General features: G+C 39.2%; 1 long non-coding RNA gene across 1 annotated transcript; it reads left to right on the top strand.

The window, feature by feature from the left end:
* Positions 1 to 1680: 1680 nt before the first annotated feature.
* Positions 1681 to 6307, top strand: LOC147831155 (uncharacterized). Its single transcript, XR_015525406.1, has 2 exons — positions 1681 to 4508; positions 5062 to 6307. It is a non-coding gene; the product is annotated as an uncharacterized LOC147831155 (long non-coding RNA).
* Positions 6308 to 20419: the final 14112 nt, after the last annotated feature.

The following is a 20419-nucleotide window of genomic DNA, read 5'->3' as shown; positions in this document are numbered from 1 at the left end:
GTCCAATCAGCACAGATTAGCTTCACGCTAAGGAGGGGTTTGGAAACAAATGAATCGCTGAACGATTCATGTGGGAGTCGCTGGGATAATTAGGTAAAAATTAATGCAGATTATAAGACAATGAAGAGGTTTTCTGACCTTGCATGCATATTAGTCTGTTGTTGGAGACCGTTAAAACCAACATATAACCCTTTTAATGTATAATAGGGGCTCTTTAAATTCCATAGGATACAAATATAAGGCCTTAATTAGTCTTAAATCTTAATTAAAAGTCTTAAATCTATTTTTTAAAAGTCTTAAAAATTCACTAGAATCGATCCTACAAAGATTTTGCTTCCATTTTGAAATATATACTCTATTTGCACCCATAACGAAATAGGTGGAACCCCCAAAAAATACATGCTTGTGGTGATTTCGCTATTTTTAGACCGATGCGTCAGTTACACATTAGCAAATGATGAAATAATATCTGTAATTTCACAGTTTTCTGTATTTTGTGATCCATGTTTTTTTTTCTTGTTTAATTATGCTTTTGAATTGCATGATGGGACCTTGATTTTATTTCCAGCAACTTTTAACATTGCTAAGTTTGAAAAACATGACAGTACTATAGACTGAAACTATAAAATTGTTCTAAAATTTCATTCGGTTTGCTTTTAAAAAGGTCCTAAAAGTCTTAAATATAACAGTTAGAAACCTGCAGATACCCTGGCTTTACAGCATTCTTCAAATTATCTCTTTTTGTTGTTCAACAGAACTCAAATAGTGAGTAAACGATGACAGAGTTTTCCTTTTTTTTTTTTGGAGAACTTTGCCTAAAGTCAACATGAATCAGTATGTTAAGCTGGTCACACTTTACAATAAGGTTGTATTAGTGCATGTATTTATTAACATAATAAACAATACATTTATTACTGCATTTATTCATCTTTGTTCATGTTAGTTGATGGAAAGTTGTTCATTGTTAGCTATAAGTGCATTAACCAATGTTAACAAGCATCTATGTGGATGTTGATAATGCATTGGTAAATGTTGAACTATTATTAATAACTGCTGTACAAGTATTGTTCATTTTTAGTTTATGTTAATAACTACATCAACTAATGAAACTTTATTGTAAAGTGTGACCGTTAAGCTTAATTAATGTATTTACCTGGTCTTGTACTGTTATACATAAATAAGTAAACATTATATTATAACTATTTTCTTGAACCGTCATTAAAATGTTATATTATATAGGCCACCACCGTTCAGAAGTTTGGGATCATTATATTTTTAAAAGAAATATAAATATTAAGAATATTAAGTATGCTTAAAATTGTATTTAATACATATATATCTTATTTCAAATGATTGTTTTTATTTACGTTTCTGTAGAATCTGTAATATATGTGTTAATTCATGATGTTTGAAATGCTGTTTAACATCCTGAATAAATAAATATATCACAGATTCTACAGAAATGTTGAGCAGCAGGGTTGAGCGATATATTGGGGAAAATCTGACATCGCAATATTGTTGTTTTCAGTGATGTACAGTATATTGTAATATAAAAATGTTTATCAAATGACTTGACATGCTGTATTTGAAAAACAGAGTGTGTGTATGGAGATGTTTAAGCTCAGTATCATTTACATCATGTTCATATCAAACACACAGGTTTTCATTCAGTTGTTGAGTGAGTTTTAATGAAGTCATGTGTGACCCTGGACCACAAAACCAGAAATTGAGATTTATATATGCTTTGAAATCAGAATAAATAGAAGTTTTAGATTGGGTTGTTAAAGAATAAACAATATTTGGTGGGATATGGCGGCACGGTGGCTCAGTTGTTAAAACTGTGGCTTCTCAGCAAGGAGGTCGCTGGTTCGAGTCCCGGCTGGGCCACTTGGCATTTCTGTGTGGAGTTTGCATGTTCTCCCCGTGTTGGCGTGGGTTTCCTCCAGGTGCTCCGGTTTCTCCCACAGTCCAACCATATGCGGTATAGGTGAATTGGATAAACTAAATTGGCTGAAGTGCGTGTGTGTGTGTCGGTGTTTCCCAGTATTGGGGTTGCGGCTGGAAGGGCATTTGCTGAGTAAAACATATGTTGGAATAGTTGGCGGTTTATTCCGCTGTGGCAAACTCTGAGACTAAGCCAGAGGAAAATGAATGAATGAGTGAATGAATGAATGAATGAATGAAGAACGAACAAATGAACAAACGAACGAACGAACAAACGAATGCATGAACGAACAAATGATTGAATGGCATTTGAGGCATTTGCTGAGTAAAACATATGTTGGAATAGTTGGCGGTTTATTCCGCTGTGGCGAAGGAAAATGAATGAATGAACGAATGAATGAATAAACGAATAAATGAATGAATGAATGAATTAATGATCGAACGAACGAACGAATGAACGAACTAATTAATGAATGAATGAATGAATGGCTGAGATATTTAAAAATCTGGAATCTGAGGGTGCAAAAAATGTGTGAAAATGAAGTGTTTAGCAATACATTTTACTAATTAAAATGTAACTTTGATATATTTACAGTAAAAAATGTATACATACAAATCTTCCTGGAACATAGGCTTGCTTAATAGTCTACTGATTGTTTTAATATGAAAGAAAAATCTGTCATTTTGACTCATACTATGTATTCTTGGACATTGGCTATAATATACCCATGCTTAAAACTGGTTTTGTGCTCCAGGGTCAAACATTTTCTTTTATCTTAAAGCACCAAATTGCTAATAATCAGAAATATTCCTTGAGAAGCGAATCTGAAGGAACACGTCACACTTCATGATACTGAAAGTTCAGCTTTGAAAGCCAGAAATAAATGAAATATTTAAATGTACATAAATACAAAACAGCTATTCTGAAGAGTAAAACTATTCAATATTATTGACTTTATTATACATTTTTAATTTTTTTAAAACATCATGTCAATCCCAAACTTTTGAACGGATTATCTACATCGTGTAAAATGCACTGAGAAATGCATCAAGTTATTGACCTTATTCTGTAATCTGGAAGTGCGCTCGTTTTTTTTTCTTTTTTTCTTATTCAGTTGCCTATGGGAAAAATGATTAGGAATAATTAGCGGTCAAACTACTTGCTCTACAAACAACTATGTTCATCATTAAATATATAAAAGAGTAAAGAAAATATCAGTTTGCAACATGAAGCAGCAAAACCAGCTGTTTTGACGTCTAAAAATCAATAGAAGTGAATGAGATGGAATGTGTTGAGGCAAAAAGATCAAAGGTGCCGTATGTAAGTTTTTGACTCGTCTAAAGCATACAAATACCATAATATGTTTGCAGATAGGAAACATGCTAAGGCCCAATCCCAATTCTATTTTTGTACCCCCACCCCTTGCCCTTGGCCCCTTTAAAACAGAGTGTGAAGGGGAAGGGCTTCAAAATTTACCCGTAAGAAATGGGTCACCACTACAGTACCTGCACACGGCATCATATGTCATCGTGAGCTCTTGCTTTATATGAGATCAGACAATTGCGACTGCTGTAGTTCTTCCAGTTGTTGTTTTTTTTTGGTATTTATCTTCAGGACATCACTGAAGGCAATGATATTATGTTATAATAACCATAAAAGATCGTAACTGTACTGCGCATTTACACAGTGGCCATATTCATCTATGTAAACACACCAAAACAACATTAACATTATAGCAGACACTATAAAAAGCTCATTCCCAGCCATTAGACTTTACTGACAGGTTAATCGAGTGTCAGAATGTTGTGGGACGAGTATACAGGAGTTATAATTAGGGATTATAGATAGCCAAATTTAGCACTTTTTTTAAAACCATGATGTATTAAATGAATGTATTAAAATGTGTTTGTCTAAAAATTCGTAATAATGACAAAAAAAGTGTAGCTGGTGTTTTCTTGGAAATTTTCTTACCCCTTGGTTACAAGTGTGGTCCTGAAAAAAGGATGGCTATCTACCCCTTCCTCTTAGCCCTACGCCTTCAAAAATAAAGAGAAATGGGAGAGGTAAGGGGAGGGACTGAGGGGTAGAATTGGGATTGGGCCTAAGTGAACATTCTTGTTTATCTGGAAAACAACACTAAAGTCAAATGTTCTGCATTATGTGCCATTTTCTTTGTCATGTGTCCGTGACTGAAATGTGACCTCTGGTGGAAAGAAGCAGCCTCCGAAATGACACGCAGATTCATAATTCCACATGAGGTTATTAATTAGTAAATAATATAAATATTATGGATGTAGGCGAGGCAGTGGCGCAGTAGGTAGTGCTGTCGCTTCACAGCATGAAGGTCGCTGGTTCGAACCTCGGCTCAGTTGGCGTTTCTGTGTGGAGTTTGCATGTTCTCCCTGCCTTCGCATGGGTTTCCTCCGGGTGCTCCGGTTTCCCCCACAGTCCAAAGACATGCGGTACAAGTGAATTGGGTAGGCTAAATTTTCCGTAGTGTATGAGTGTGTGGAAGGCTGGAAGGGCATCCGCTGCGTAAAAAAAATTACTGGATAGGTTGGCGGTTCATTCCGCTGTGGCGACCCCGGATTAATAAAGGGACTAAGCCGACAAGAAAATGAATGAATGGATTATGGATGTAAACATTAGGTGAGCATTGTATCCCCGTGTCCTAACAACACTACGTGATGAGAGTGATAAACATTTTGGCTGTTTGCACCAGACGAAACACGACAGAAATTTAAATACAGCCATTCAGAAGCACAGAATAGTGCACTTACTGCACTCCAATGATATGGAAGGGTCAGGGTTTAATTTGAGCTGGAACACGCAGGATCCGGCACCTCTGAAATCTGATCCGGCATCTGATTTTACTGATCCCCCTCCTCAACCTTTTAGACTCCCCAACCCTCTTCACTTTTGTCCGTGACAACTTCCCGCTCTTCACTTTCGTGCACGACACCTCTCCATCTTCGGGTAACATGTCAGATCCGCTACCCTTATCTTTTCCTGGACCTTGCAATTCACAAATTAAGCACTGGGTAGGGTTTATAATCTCATTCATTCATTCATTTTCTTGTCGGCTTAGTCCCTTTATTTATCCGGGGTCGCCACAGCGGAATGAACCGCCAGCTTATCCAGCAAGTTTTTACGCAGCGAGGTTTATAATCTAATAATACTATTAAACCTCTTTAACGTTATTTAATGAATCACTGATATATGTTGGCTTGCACTGAGTCACAGTTCAATTTCAAACGGTTCATTTTATTTTCCAGATCTGAGGTGAACTATCTGCTGCTGCTTTCAGTAGTACGGCAATAAGTGTCATGTAAAATGCCATTCAAACTCACATTATTAGCATTGAACACTGAATTAAGCACATGAGGTGTACCTGAGTTAATCCTGTTGTTCCTCTGAGAAATAGAAGCCGTTTCTAAAATGTGAATTTCAGTTGTTGGTTAGGACAAAAACTCCTTTTAGTATGAAAAATATTCCTTTTAGCACATGTCGTTGTTTATAGTTAAAAAGCGGTTCAAATCAGCCTTTAGGCTTGATAGTCAGGCACTCTCATGTCAATCTGGCAACCTGCGCTCGCGTGGACTCATCAGAGAAGGAGTTAAGTGAAAAAGTGTTTCGATCCAGGAGTGCAATACCTAGTTCAACCACTGGGTGTCAAACTTACATGCTGCACCTTTAAATACCGTCTTCAATGTCAATAATAAGGTCAATAACAGGTTGTAAATGTATTTCATGTTGACTTCATCTGAATGGACCCATATCCTAAATAATCTCTGTATTCTGTGCCACTTGAACCCATTTCCTCTGTGTAAGTTCAGCCTTGACAGACGCTCTTCCATCGGTTTTCAGAAGTGAAATGTTTACAGTCTGCTGGTGCTGGTCTGAAATCAGCCAATAAGCATTGAGTCACGATTTTTCCCGTCGATGCATTCTTCCTCAGGACACTGAACTGTACATGTCTTACTCCAAACTGTGAATCTTGGAAATACACTGGACGTGCGCTTGAGAACGAGAACTGGAGCTTTATCCAATGAAGAGCTTTTTGTTTGACTGTTCATGAACAAAAGTATTAAGCTGAAGGAGTAATGCAGGCCAGACGGACTGCAGCCGCAGATTCTCACACACACACACACTCTCTTGTTGTTGCTGATGTTGATTTGTGAAAGGGAAGGGTTGTTTGGTGTCGTAGTGAGGTTTATTGTTGATATTGTGTGTTTACTGTCTGACGGACACACACTCCAGTGGGAAGTAGATGTTTTTTTGGTGCAATAATATTTTACACTGTAGCCCAGACGTGCGTTTGGCTGAATGATGGACGTGTACAAATACACACTCAAGCTTAAACACTGCTGCACATCATTTTTTGAGATAAGAGTGTGTGTGCGTGCGTGTGTGTGTGTGCACATTGTTATGTGTTTGTTGATGTGTGTGTGTGTGTGTGCTTGTGTGTTTGATTTAAGTTTGATGTGTGTATGGACGAGTTTGTTGTGTGTGTGTGTGTCAGTATGTGTGTTTTTTGTGTCTGTGGGTGCATGTGTAGTGTGTGTGTGTCTGTCTATGCGTGCGTGTGTGTGTCTGTGTTTTTGAATGTGTGTGTGTGCATGTGCATCTTTATGCGTTTGTTGTTTGCATGTTTGATGTGTGTGTAATGTATGTGTGTGTTTGATTTGTGTTTGATGTGCGTATGGATGAGCATTTGCTGTGTGTGTGTCCATGTCTGGTTTGTGTGAGTGTCTATATATGTGTGTGTGTGTGTCTGTGTCTGTGTCTTTGTGTGCATGTGTAGTGTGTGTGTGTCTGTCTGTGCGTGCGTGTGTGTGTCTGTGTTTTTGTCTGTGTGTGTGTACATGTGCATCTTTATGCGTTTGTTGTTTGCATGTTTGATGTGTGTGTAATGTATGTGTGTGTTTGATTTGTGTTTGATGTGCGTATGGATGAGCATTTGCTGTGTGTGTGTCCATGTCTGGTTTGTGTGAGTGTCTATATATATGTGTGTGTGTGTGTGTGTGTGTGTGTGTGTGTGTGTGTGTGTGTGTGTGTGTGTGTGTGTGTGTGTGTGTGTGTGTGTGTCTTTGTGTGCATGGGTAGTGTGTGTGTGTGTCTCTGTTTTATGTCTGTGTGTGTGTACGCGTGCATCTTTGAGTTTGTTGTTTGCATGTTTGATGTGTGTGTGTGATGTATGTTTGTGTTCTTGTGTGTTTGATTTGTGTATGGATGAGCGTTAGCTGTGTGTGTATGTGTGTGTGTGTGTTTACTCCATGTATTAACATGATAATTTCTGTGTGTCCTTGCTTTTCTGTGTGTGTGTACATGTGCTTTTGTGCGTGTGTGTGTGTGTGCGTGTCCATGTTTGTGTGTGTGTGTCTGTGTGTTTACTCCATGTATTAACATGATCATTTTCGTGTGTGTCTGTGTTTTGTGTCTGTGTGTGTATGCACGTGCATATTTATGTGTTTGTTGTATGTATGTTTGATGTGTGTGTGATGTATATGTGTGTTCTTGTGTGTGTGATTTGTGTTTGATGTGTGTATGGATGAGTGTTTGCTGTGTGTCTGTGTATGGCTGGTTTGTGTGTTTGTAGGTGTGTCCATGTTCGTGTCTTTTTGTGTGTTCGTGTGTGTCCGTGTTTTTTTGTGTGTGTACGTGTGCATCTTTATATGTTTGTTTGCATGTTTGATGTGTGTGTATGTGTGTGATATATGTGCATATGTGTGTGTGCATGGGTGTTGCTTGTTTTATGTGTTTGTGTTCGTGTTTGTTTGTTTGTGTGTGTGTGTGTGTTTGTGTGTGTGTGTGTTTGTGTGTGTGTGTCTGTATGTGTGTTTGTTGTGTGTGTTTGTCTGTGTGTGTGCAGCGTTAGGTGTTTGTTAGTTGCATGTGTGAAGTTTGTGTGTTGTGTGTTTTATGTGTGTGTGTGAATGTCTAGTGTGCCTGTGTGTATGATTGTGTGTTTTTCTGTTTGTATACCTGCGCATCTGTCTGTATGTTTTTTTTGTTGTGTGTGTGTGTGTGTGTGTGTGTGTGTGTGTGTGTGTGTGTGTGTGTTTGCGTGTGTGTGTGTGTATAAGGTAAGGGTGTGTTGCGTGTTATTTGTGTTATGTATTGATGAACCATGTCAGTTTGTTGTGTGTGCGTTGTCTCTGTTTGAGTGTGTTTTGTACATATGTATGTGTTTATTTGTTGTTTGCATGTGTGCATAAATGTGTAGTGTGTGCGTGATGTATGTCCATGTGTGTGTGCGCATGTTTGTTGTGTGTGTGCGCACATGTTCCTAGTATGAGCTCATAGTCTTATGGCTGTCCATTTGATGAAAGCATAGTTTTGAGCAGCTGCTGTGTGTGTGTGTGTGTGTGTGTGTGTGTGTATGTGTGTGTGTGTGTGTGTGTGTGTGTGTGTGTGTGTGTGTGTGTGTGTGTGTGTCTGTGTGTCTGTGTGTGTGTGTGTGTGTGTGTGTGTGTGTGTGTGTGTGTGTGTGTTCACTCCATGTATTAACATGATCTTTCCTTCACAGCTCCAGCAGTTATTGTGTGGTTCTGCGGGGCACACGTCTGCTATCAGAGAGCAACAGCAGGTAACAGAACAACATTTAAAGGCACAGTACACCCATAAATACAACACATGCTGTTTATTCACTAACACTCAGTTTGTCCAATATATAAATGTGTTTCTTTCTGGTAAGTAGAACATTAAAGAAGAAATCTGTGTGAAACTGATTCATAAAATTAAGGTAAGCGGACGCTAACAAGAGTCACGACTAAAAAAACAAATACGGACAGAATGAAATATATATCTCCTGAAGATTCAGGAACTCCAAATGCTGTAGTTTTAATTTATTTACTGAGCCGTGCCATTAATTGTCTTCATAATCAAATGTTTAGTCGTTTGTTGAGTAGAGAAACACATTTTGTAGATGAATCCCCCAAAATAATTTGCTCATAATTCTGAAAAGGCATCGACCAATTAGAGAAAACCCCTTTAGCATGGAAACAGACAATGCAGTGATGTTTATTAAAAGCACTTTAAAGGACAGAATCGAGCTTCATGCCTCACACAGTCAGCTTATTCTGTGTGTTTGCTTAAAACTACTTTTAGTTTAACTCTGTTTTAGTCATTCATTCACTTTCCTTCAGCTTAGTCCCTTATTTGTCAGGGATCGCCACAGCGGAATGAACCACCAACTATTCCAGCATTTGTTTTACACAGTGGGTGCCCTTCCAGCCGCAACATAGTACTGGAAAAACACACTCACATTAACACACACACTCATACACTACGACCAATTTAGTTTATCAATTCACCTACAGCACATGTGTTTGAACTGTGGGGGAAACTGGAGCACCCGGAGGAAACCCACGCCAACACAGGGAGAACATGCAAACTCCACACAGAAAAGAATCAAATATTTTCACAGGTCTTAATTTTAAAAGTTGTTGAAGTAAAGTTAACTAATGGCCAACGCCCATCCAATCACCAACACTTATATGCAGAATAGAACTTAAATAAAACCTCAAGGTCAGTTGACTACTTTCGATGTAAATAATTATACTCAATATTAACTCTCTTTTTATTTTTATTTATTTATTATTGTTATTTTTTTATTTACTTATTCATTTTTATTAATTTGTTTTTAATTTTCTTACTGTTGTTATTATTTTTAAGTTTTGTATGTTATCCTGGGGTTGTTTTGTCGTAATGTGTTGTTCAGATGCTTTAATGTCTAGTTTTAATGTTGTAAAAAACAATAAAAAAATATATGTTATATACAGATTTAACTGTTTTATATATATATATATATATATATATATATATATACACAGTTGAAGTCAGAATTATTAGCCCCCATGTTTATTTTTCCCCGCAATTTCTGTTTAACGAAGAGCAGATTTTTTTTTAAACACATTCCTAATCATAATAGTTTTAATAACTCATCACTAATAACTGATTTATTTTGTCTTTGCTATGATGACAGTAAAAAATATTAGACTAGATATTCTTAAAGACACTTCTATACAGCTTAAAGTGTCATTTAAAGGCTTAACTAGGTTAATTAGGTTAACTAGGCAGGTTAGGGTGGTTAGGCAAGTTATTGTATAATGATGGTTTGTTCTGTAGACTATCAAACTAAAATATAGCTTAAAGGGGCTAATAATTTTGTCCCCAAAATGGTGTTTAAAAAATGTAAAACTGCTTTTATTTTAGCTGAAATAAAACAAATAAGACTTTCTCCAGAAGAAAAAATATTATCAGACATACTGTGAAAATTTCTGTGCTGTGTTAAACATCATTTGGGGAATATTTAAAAACAAAAATGAAAAATAAAAATATAAAAAAAATTAAAAAAAAGGGGGGGGGTGGAATAATTCTGACTTCAACTGTATATAGATTTTCAAAATATATATCAAAGTTTTCTCATAAATATAAAGCAGCACAACTGTTTTCAACATTATTAATTTCAACATTAATAATAATAATCAGAAATGATCATCAAATAAGTATATTACAGCGAAAATGTGACGGAAATTACACAAAAATTCAGGTTTGCAGTTATCAAATTGTTTTAATATTCTATATTCTTTGCTGTAGTATATAATTACACTCTTTTACAGTATTTAAGATCAAATACTTGCAGCCTCGTGGAGTAAAAGAGACTCTAAAAATATAAAAATGCCCCAAATCCTTTATTTTAAAATCCATTTTGATGTCTTTTAGTGAAGTTTTTTCAGGTTACTTCAATAACTGACACTTAGTTTAATATCTGCCGTCTCGTGTTGAAGTGTTTTGAAGCTGCTGTGTTCTGTCCTCTTGTGTTTTCACTGCAATAATAGATGTTCTCTGATTGACAGAGTGTTTCAATTCTGCTAAGCAAAGTGTGGGAAACACTCGACAAACACACACACATAAACAAACATGAACAACACACACGGGCAGACCACACACACACACACCGGTATACAAGCCCTCCTCACACACACATTAAAGAGCAATGGAGCGTGTGGAAGACCACACACACACACACACACACACACACAACGCTGTGCTGGTTATCGACAGTAACCTTAGAATTGTAGCCTGGTTCTCACACCTCCTAATTATACCGTGTGGACTCCGGGAAGACCTGCGCTAAATTTAGCCCTCTGCCGATCTGCAAATACTGTTAGCAAAACATTCCCAAAAGAGCCTGAATGGACGTGATTCAGAGTCCGGCCTGCGTCTCGCTCTTTAACACTCCACTAATGATGCTCAACTTCATCTACACTCAATCTCACACTCATCAGCACTGATAGAGCTGAGGAAACCAACACTATTCAATAGTAATATCATCATTATCATCATCATCATTATTATTAATAATAGTAATATTATTATTATTGTGGTCAGTTTTTTTATTATTAATTTTATGTAGTATTTTAAAGAAAATTGTTCTGTTCATCGAGGCGTCATTTATTATATGTAGAAACGTATTTATTTCTTATTGTATGTATATTTTTTATTGTTGCTTTTATTACTATAAATAATATTATTATTAGGCGATGCAATTGCGAAGTAGGTAGTGCTGTCGCCTCACGGCAAGAAGGTCGCTGGTTCAAGCCTCGGCTGGGTAAGTTGGCGTTCCTGTGTGGAGTTTGCATGTTCTCCCTGCATTCGCGTGGGTTTCCTCCGGGTGCTTCGGTTTCCCCCATAGGCCAAACACATGCGGTATAGCGGAATTGTAGGCTAAATTGTCCGTAGTGTATGAGTGGGAATGAGTGTGTATGGATTCCCATAGATGGGTTGCAGCTGGAAGGGCATCTGCTGCGCAAAAACATATGCTGGATTAGTTGCCGGTTCATTCCGCTGTGGCAACCCCAGATTAATAAAGGGACTAAGCCGACAAGAAAATGAATGAATGAATGAATCCATGTGATTTGTTCCTACACCAAGTGTGCCGCAAGTCTGCGTTTGAGTGAAGGTCTCGGCCGTTAGATCGCCCCCTGGGGGCTGGCTGCAGTACAAGTCATAAAGCCTGCCTCCTCTGTGTTAATGAAGGAGACTTGAGCCCAAATAAAAAAATTAATTACACTTGCAATAAACTGTGCCGAAAGATGGTTCTGGTCGATTAAGGCACTGGGTATTGTGCTGAAATAGGGGCAGATCTTCATTTTTGTAAACAGTTTGTTTTTAGCAGTAACTTAATGCTGGGCGTGTCATCGTGATTGACAGCTGTGATTGACAGTTTCTCAAAGCAGCGCGTCTGAGCTTCAGCAGGAGACTGAAGTGTTATTATTCGATTTCTGTGTTATTTTACCATGACAAAATGAGTTTAGTAGTAAACTACAGTTTCTGACATACATGATCCTGGTGGAACACTGTTTATTCGCTAAGGTCAGGGCTTTTTTCGGGCTTTATTAGTTTGCTGATACACGTACGCCTAGCCACCCAGATAGCAAAATACACTCGGGCCAGTTCCTGCTAGATTCCAGCCGAAGACTTACCCCTCAGAGCTCAGACTGACTACCTCTGCTGGACCTACTCCGGATGCCTGGACTCACTGCCCGATTCCAGCCCGAGTCAATCGAGCCAGATGCGGCGGCTGAGCAAGCCGGCGCTGCCGCATGCGAGCCGGAATTAGCCCGCGACGCCGCGAGTAGGTTATGCGCTGCGGACCGGAGCTGGCGCGATTGAATATATAAAACCCTCATATTTGTTAACGTTATTACATCCATTTGTGTTGATAAGACAGCAAACGCATGCTGAGAAGTTCGGGGGGTGTGGTTGATTTTACATAAAGCGTTTGGTTGGAAGCTCGACTCGAATTTCAGCAGTCTTTTGCGACAGTTTGTGCCCGTCAAGCAGGCGTTTTGCCCTCAAAGCTCTCAATGGGAAAAGGGGCTGTCGCGTCGTCCATATTTTTTACAGTCATTGTCCTACACGTACATGGGCCATATCCCATCTGTGCCGCATAGGAGAAAAAAATCGGAATTGAGTCACTTGAACATCGCAGTGTAAATGCGGCCTTAAAGTACCTTAAAAAAATTACATTTTCCAAAAATGTTTTACAGCACTTCAAGTTAAGCAATTTTAAGAAAAGAAAAACAGTCAAATATATTTTTATAGATTTATCATATCGTGTGCGGTAGAGGGTTAAATATTGACTTTAAAATTAATATTTTTTAAATTTCAAGAGTTCACACTTAGCTGATGATTGATTATGAAGCTTGTTTGGCATGCTGTCCCAGGAGAGAGCCCTAAGCTCATAAGATCCTCAAGCCCGGGGCTTCCTCCCATTTGCAAGGCAAGAGGGGAGTTTGAGCTCAGGTAGATCTGGAGAACTCCCCTGCTGTACCCTGTAAAAAATAAATCCGTAAAATTTACTGTAAAAAAACGGCAGCTGTGGTTGCCAGTACTTTACCGTTGAAAACACGGTACAAACCGTAAAAGTAATTTCTCATTTTTACGGTAAACTACCGTATTTTATTAATTTATAGAGATAATATATCTGTATTTTGAATGATCAACATCTACACATCTTTTGTTACACAGTTAGACACGTTAGCACACCCACATGCAGATGGTGATGAGGAAGTTACATAATGAGCCAATGCTCATCACAATCAACTTTCCCCACAAGCAGAAAAGAGTATCAGCATAGAGAATGTGCTCAGTGTCATACACACAGCTTCTAAACACCAGTATGGTAACACGCATAAAATTAAAGTCATGAAATAAACATTGTTTATCAACATTAGATGTAACATAAATCTCTAATGTACATAACTGATGGGGAAACAACTAAAAAGATCCATATTATTGTCAACAAAATGCATAAAAAGTGATGTGCCATGCAGGGAATTCTGGGAAAGTAAATTTACGGTTATTTGCCGTATATATTAAGTAAACATGCCGTTAACCAGGTTACGGATTTGTACTGTAGCATTTTTACAGTTTTTTACCGTTGAAATCACGGCCATTTTTCACAGTGTAGCTAATGAACAGATAGTGGCTGTTTCTCAATTCCAAGAACGCAGAGAACGGACTTGCGTTCTTGTGGAGACCGGTCTTGCCAGGTGTCCTCGGAAGAACGAACTCAGGAGACCCTGAGGGCAGAGAACGCGTCCCTTGAGGAATGAGATGCTGCGTTCTTCCTGATAGTCACATGACCTTCACCTGTTTTAAATGGTAAATTATTTAAACAGTGCAGCATTCATTCAACCATTTATTGTTTTTCCTCTTTTCAAATATATACTTCACATAAAAAAACATTATCAATATACTCTGCACAATATAAAAAAAACTGATTTTAATATGAATTTCAGCAAATAAACACCATTAATGTGTTTATTCCTTTATTAAGATGTTCATGGTGATGTTTACTTTCACTGTTTCATTTAGGGAAACTCCTGAGGTAAATAAGTGACATCTCTGAACTTTAATAATAAATCTAGATAAAATTCTGCGCTTCCCATCTCCAGTCGCAATGACTTCTAGAACTTCCAGAGCGAGTTCGGTGCTCAAGTCTGCATCGGTGCATCCTCGATATTAAGAACACATCCGGGACATTTCACGCGCCCTCCGTACTTGCGGTCTTGAGTATTGGAAGTGAACTTAGTCAGCTGATGATGACGTTGCACGAGAACACGAGGACACAAGACCGCTGAAGAACGCATATTGAGAAACAGCCAGTGAGTGCTCTTAAAAGATAACTACTTACTAGGAGCATGTCTATGGTGTCAATTTGGATTAGTTAATTAACTTAAGTTGCATGTTTTTAGACGGTGAGAGGAAACCGGGGGACCCGGGGGAAACCCACGTGAGCATGGGGAGAATATGTAAACTCTGTACAGAAACGTCAGCTGGCTTAGTAAGGACTAGAACCAGTGATGTTCTTGCTGCAGGGCAACAGTGCTAACCACTGGGCCACCGTGCCACCCATCTAGGAAGGGAGGAGGAGTAGGGGTGGAAGGGGTGATTCTTCAAAAGGAAGATGGCTGTGATATGGAGCTTAGGGTATTGACAGTGGCATAGGAATCATCTGATTAGTGAATCATAAATTGAATAATGCGGGACCGGCTGTGATCAATCATAAGCACGTGATCCTCTCCAAATCAGTTTATAAATAAACTTCACCTGAAACTACTTTTATTCTAGCCGAAATAAAACAAGTAAGACTTTCTCCAGAAGAAAAAATACTGTTAGACATACTGTGAAAAATTCCTGAATCTGTGCAACATCATTTGGGAAAAATTATATATATTAAAAACAACAATATGGGCTTCAGCTGTATGTTGAGCCTCAAACATCATCTTTTCCTCCTCACACACGCTGCCGTAAATGTAATTATAACTAATCCTAATTGGGGATCTCATCACTAGGTCGTCCCTCTATCTTTAAACGGGCTGTTATTCCCATCAGCTCCGGCGGGCTCTGATTTCAGTCCCGATGATGATGATAACGGACAGACTCCTGCGTCCGGAGGTTCTGTAAGACTATCTGTGATCCGCATTTATACAGACGGGTCCACTTCACCTGTTCCAGCATATAATGTGTGTGTGTGTGTGTGTGTGTGTTTGAGAGAGAGACGGAGCCCTCCCTCTTCTCGGGACCCCCGGGGGCCGTAACCCTTTAAAGCACCTATAAAACATTTGGCAGCAGCGTTTGAAGTTTTTATGAAGCGCTGCAGTATTGTTCCCCAGAGAGACGGCGCACTCCACTGGCGCCTCGCTGCCCTCCAACACTGCCAGAGCAGCTCACACAAACACACACCACTCACTGACGGAGAGACTGACTGTGTGTGTGTGTGTGTGTGTGTGTGTGTGTGTGTGTGGCTACGAGATTGCGTCTGTCTATATCAGTGTGATTGTGTGTGTGTTTGTGTGTGTGTGTTTGTGTGTGTGCGTGTGTGTGTGCAAGCATCTGTGTGTCTGCATATGTGTGTGTTATAGGGTGTGTGTGTGCAAGTGTCTGTGTGTTTGCATATACAGGTGTGTGTGTTTGTGTGTGTGAGTGTATGTGTTAGAGAGTGTGTGTGTGTGTGTGTGTGCGAGTGTTTGTGTGTCGATATGAAATGTCTGCATATGTATGTGGGTTGTTAATGTTTGTGTGTGTGTGCATATGTGAGTGTATCTGCATATGTGTGTGTGCATATGTGAGTGTCTGCATATGTGTCATAGTGTGTGAGAGTCTGTGTGTGTGAATCGGTGTGTCTCAGCGTGAGTGTGTTAAGAGTGTGTCTGCATACGTATGTGGTGTTAATGTGTGTGCGTGTGTCAGTCTGGGCATGTTGTAAGAGTGTATGAGTCTATGTGTGTGTATATATGTGTGTGTATGTGTGTTTGTTTGTGCATCTTTCTGTATGTGACTATGTGTGTCTGTAAGAGTGTGTGTGTATGTCTGTATATTTATGTGTATACAGGGGCGGACTGGCCACAGGGAGCACAGGAACATGTCCTGGTGGCCTGACGGTCAGTCTGGCCTGACATTCTTCCCCCTCCCATCTCTTCACTTACCGATCGCAGACCCCGCCCCCCCCCATACTCTCTGCTCTTTACTTAATGCCACCCCCCCCCCCCCCCCCCCCTTCGCTTACTGTTCACAGACCACCTGACACCCCCAGCTCTTGACTTACCGATCGCCCACCGCCCACAACCCCCCAGCCCCTGGGCTCTTCACTTACCGGCCGCTGACCCCCCCAACACCCTGCTCTTCACTACTTACCAATCCCTCAACCACCACCTAAGTTGATGTATCTGTTTTTGCAAACGTGTGAGCATGACAGTGTGCTTGTGTGTATGTGTGTTTATTTGTTACAAAAGTTCAGTGTGAGTTCTGCATAGTGAAATTAAGTGTGTGTGTGTGTGTGTGTGTGTGTGTGTGTGTGTTCACACTGACAGATTCTGATTTGCTCAAACTATTATTGATGCATCACTATTTTAATAGTATTATGATGATATGAGGGCGCCACGGTGGATCAGTGGGTAGCGCAATCACCTCACAGCAAGAAGGTTGCTCCGCTGGGGCAGTTGGCATTTCTGTGTGGAGTTTGCATGTTCTCCCCGTGTTGGCATGGGTTTCCTCCGGGTGCTTCGGTTTCCCTCACAGTCCAAACACATGTGCTATAGTTGAATTGATGAACTAAATTGGCCATAGTGTATGAGTGTTTATGCAAGAGTGTATGGGTGTTTCCCAGTGATTGGTTACAGATGTAAGGGCATCCGCTGCGTAAAACATATTCTAGGTAAGTTGGCGGTTCAGTCCGCTGTGGCGACCCCTGATTAATTAAGGGGCTAAGCTGAAAAGAAAATGAATGAATGAACCAAAAATTTATTATTTATTTATTCGTTCATTTCCCTTCGGCTTAGGCAGGGGTCTCCACAGCGGAATGAACCGCCAACTACTCCACCATAGACTGGTCATAAAGAGCACCGAGACATTATGCTGCGGATGCCCTTCCAGTCGCAACCCAGTACTGGGAAACACCCATACACAGCCATTCACACTCATACACTACAGCCAATTTAGTTTCTTCAATCCCAAATAGCACATGTGTTTGGACTGTGGGGGAAACCAGAGCACCCAGAGGAAACCCACGCCAACACGAGGAGAACATGCAAACTCCACACAGAAATGGCAACTGGCCCAGCCGGGACTCAAACCAGCGACCTTCTTGCCGTGAGGAGACAGCACTAACCACTGAGCCACCGTGCCACCTGTATAAATGTTGATTTGAGTAATATTTGCTGCTTCTCTTTCTCTCTCTGTTACTCATAAACAGCTGTAAGCATCAGCTGAGAAGTTTGGTATCATTATTCAGCCTGATCTCACGAGAAAAGTATTGTACGTTTCGCTGATTTTAAAAAGGAGGCGTGGCACCTAACCCTAGCCCTAAACCCAACCATCATTGGTGAATGAGCAAATCGTACTAAATTGTACGAATTAGATCGTACGAATTCATAGGAATTAGCCACTAAATTTACATTTACATTTACATTTAGTCATTTAGCAGACGCTTTTATCCAAAGCGACTTACAAATGAGGACAAGGAAGCAATTTACACAACTAAGAGCAACAATGAATAAGTGCTATAGGCAAGTTTCAGGTCTGTAAAGTCTAAGGAGGGAAGTATTAGTAGTATTAGAATTTTTTAAATTTTTTTATTATTATTATTTTTTGTACAGTTAGTGTGATATTCAAAGAGGCAATTGCAGATTAGGAAGTAAAGTGGAGACTAAATAGTTGAGTTTTTAGTCGTTTCTTGAAAGTAGCGAGTGACTCTGCTGTTCTGATGCAGTTAGGGAGTTCATTCCACCAACTGGGCAGATTGAACGTGAGCGTTCGCGAAAGTGATTTCTTCCCTCTTTGGGATGGAACCACGAGGCGACGTTCATTCACAGAACGCAAGTTTCTGGAGGGCACATAGATCTGCAGAAGTGAGAGCAGATAAGAAGGAGCAAGGCCAGAAGTCACTTTGTAGGCAAACATCAGAGCTTTGAATTTGATGCGAGCAGCAACTGGCAGCCAGTGCAAACGGACTAGCAGCGGAGTGACATGTGCTCGTTTAGGTTCATTGAAGACCACTCGTGCTGCTGCGTTCTGGAGCAGTTGAAGAGGCTTGATAGAGTTAGCTGGAAGCCCAGCTAGTAGAGAGTTGCAGTAATCCAGTTTGGAGAGAACAAGAGCTTGAACAAGGAGTTGAGCTGCATGTTCAGATAAGAAGGGTCGGATCTTTCTGATGTCAAAAAGTTACGAATTCCTTGACTTCAAAGTGAATTCAAAGTTACACAAGCCGTGAGATTATGTTGCATTATTAGTGTTTAGTATCAGTGACAACTGAACATTTGAGCCAGTTAATTGTCAGCAATAAAAATTAAGAACACTTTACATGAACTCTGTATTTATATTTATATTTAAAGAGTTCAGATGCTGAACGCCATTTCCGCCAAAAATGAGCTAATGACATTCAGTGAATGCTTTAGGCAAGTAGTACACCATCAACAAATATTTTGCTTCAAATCATCTAAATCGCAGCGTCAGCGCATTCAGTAATAACAGTTTCTTGGCAAAATCCTCTAAACACCACCTGCCTTTGACAACAAAAGCCGCTATATCCCGAGAACCAATCAGAAGGCGCGAATCGAATCATATGTGTTCAATGTAGCAGCGCGCTGATACACCGGCTTTATGAGACTGTTTTAATCTGCTTCCAATTTTAAAAGACAGAGTTTGATGAACTGGATAAGCCTTTCTGACTGTCACTGAATGGCAAATGAAGACGTCTCTACCTCAGAACTCTGCGCATTATAAGAAAAAGAAAACACACTGTACAGTCGTAAGTGAAACATGCATTAATAACAATTTTTCATGTAGCGACGCTAATTTGAATGAGTCTAATTTACTATACATTAAATGGCAACTGCGTTTCACAAAAGACAGTTAAGATGGCGTTCTTTTATCCCACGTGGATGCCATGAGGATAAACAAGAGGCCAAGATCTTAAGGATGGTGAGAATGAAGGAATGACAGCTTCTAAAATTGTCTGAGGCATCCCCTTTTTGCCCAGTAGACCTACCTTGCGTTTTATTTGCTAATTTAAGCTATTTTTAAAGATTAAATATAATGTATAAGACTAAACATTATTTATATCACTTCATAATACCTTTACTTCTGACAAGCTTTTTATATTAATAGATAATTCACAGATACTGGTGTTTCACAATGTTTTACACTACATTATTTGAATCTACCAAGCTTAGTTTACAATGTTTACAATGTTCACATTGCTCTACTCACATTAAACCCAAATCCCAAATATCAGAAATGACAACAGATTGTTCAGATTTAATTAATGTCAGTTTTAATGTTTTGATTAATACACTTACTTGACAGATTTCATTCATTCATTCTCCTTCTGCTTTTTCCCTGGTTTATCAGGGGTCACCACAGCGGAACGAACCGTGGTGGTGTGATTGCATCTTTAATTTCAGGTGGTGTGTGTATGTGTTTTATGTTTAGTAAAATAATTTCTGATTGCATCTTTAGTGATTTTCAGCTAATTACACTGTCCTGTCTCAATAGGTGGATTTAGAGGTTTTTGGATAAAAAGCAGACGTGGATTTAGCTGGTTTTGACGCAAAAGAAAATTTAACTTGTTAAAAAAACATATTTAAAAAAAGAAAATGTATTTTATTTACTAGCTAATCACCTTGTCATTACATGAAAATGAAACTTCTGATCCTAACTACAGGAGGCTGATAGAAAATGCTCAATTCTGATCTGATTGAGAGGGTTTTGCATCAGAACTCTTCATATATTTATACATCGGACCCTTATTTCAGAGCCATGGTCTATAGTAAAGATTCATTCTGAAGAAGCCAATCAGAGAAGGTTTTACTCAACTGTTTTCTTTTCTGTCATTGTGTGTGTGTGTGTGTGTGTGTGTGTGTGTGTGTGTGTTCACACTCATGCTAAAAACAAACGCCGGCA

This window comes from Danio rerio, chromosome 24, assembly GCF_052040795.2.
Source record: "Danio rerio strain M-AB ecotype USA chromosome 24, GRCz13ab, whole genome shotgun sequence".
NCBI classification, from domain to species: Eukaryota; Metazoa; Chordata; class Actinopteri; order Cypriniformes; family Danionidae; genus Danio; species Danio rerio.
Note: the sequence above shows the minus strand (reverse complement) of the source record. Positions and strands in the feature narration are given on the sequence as shown.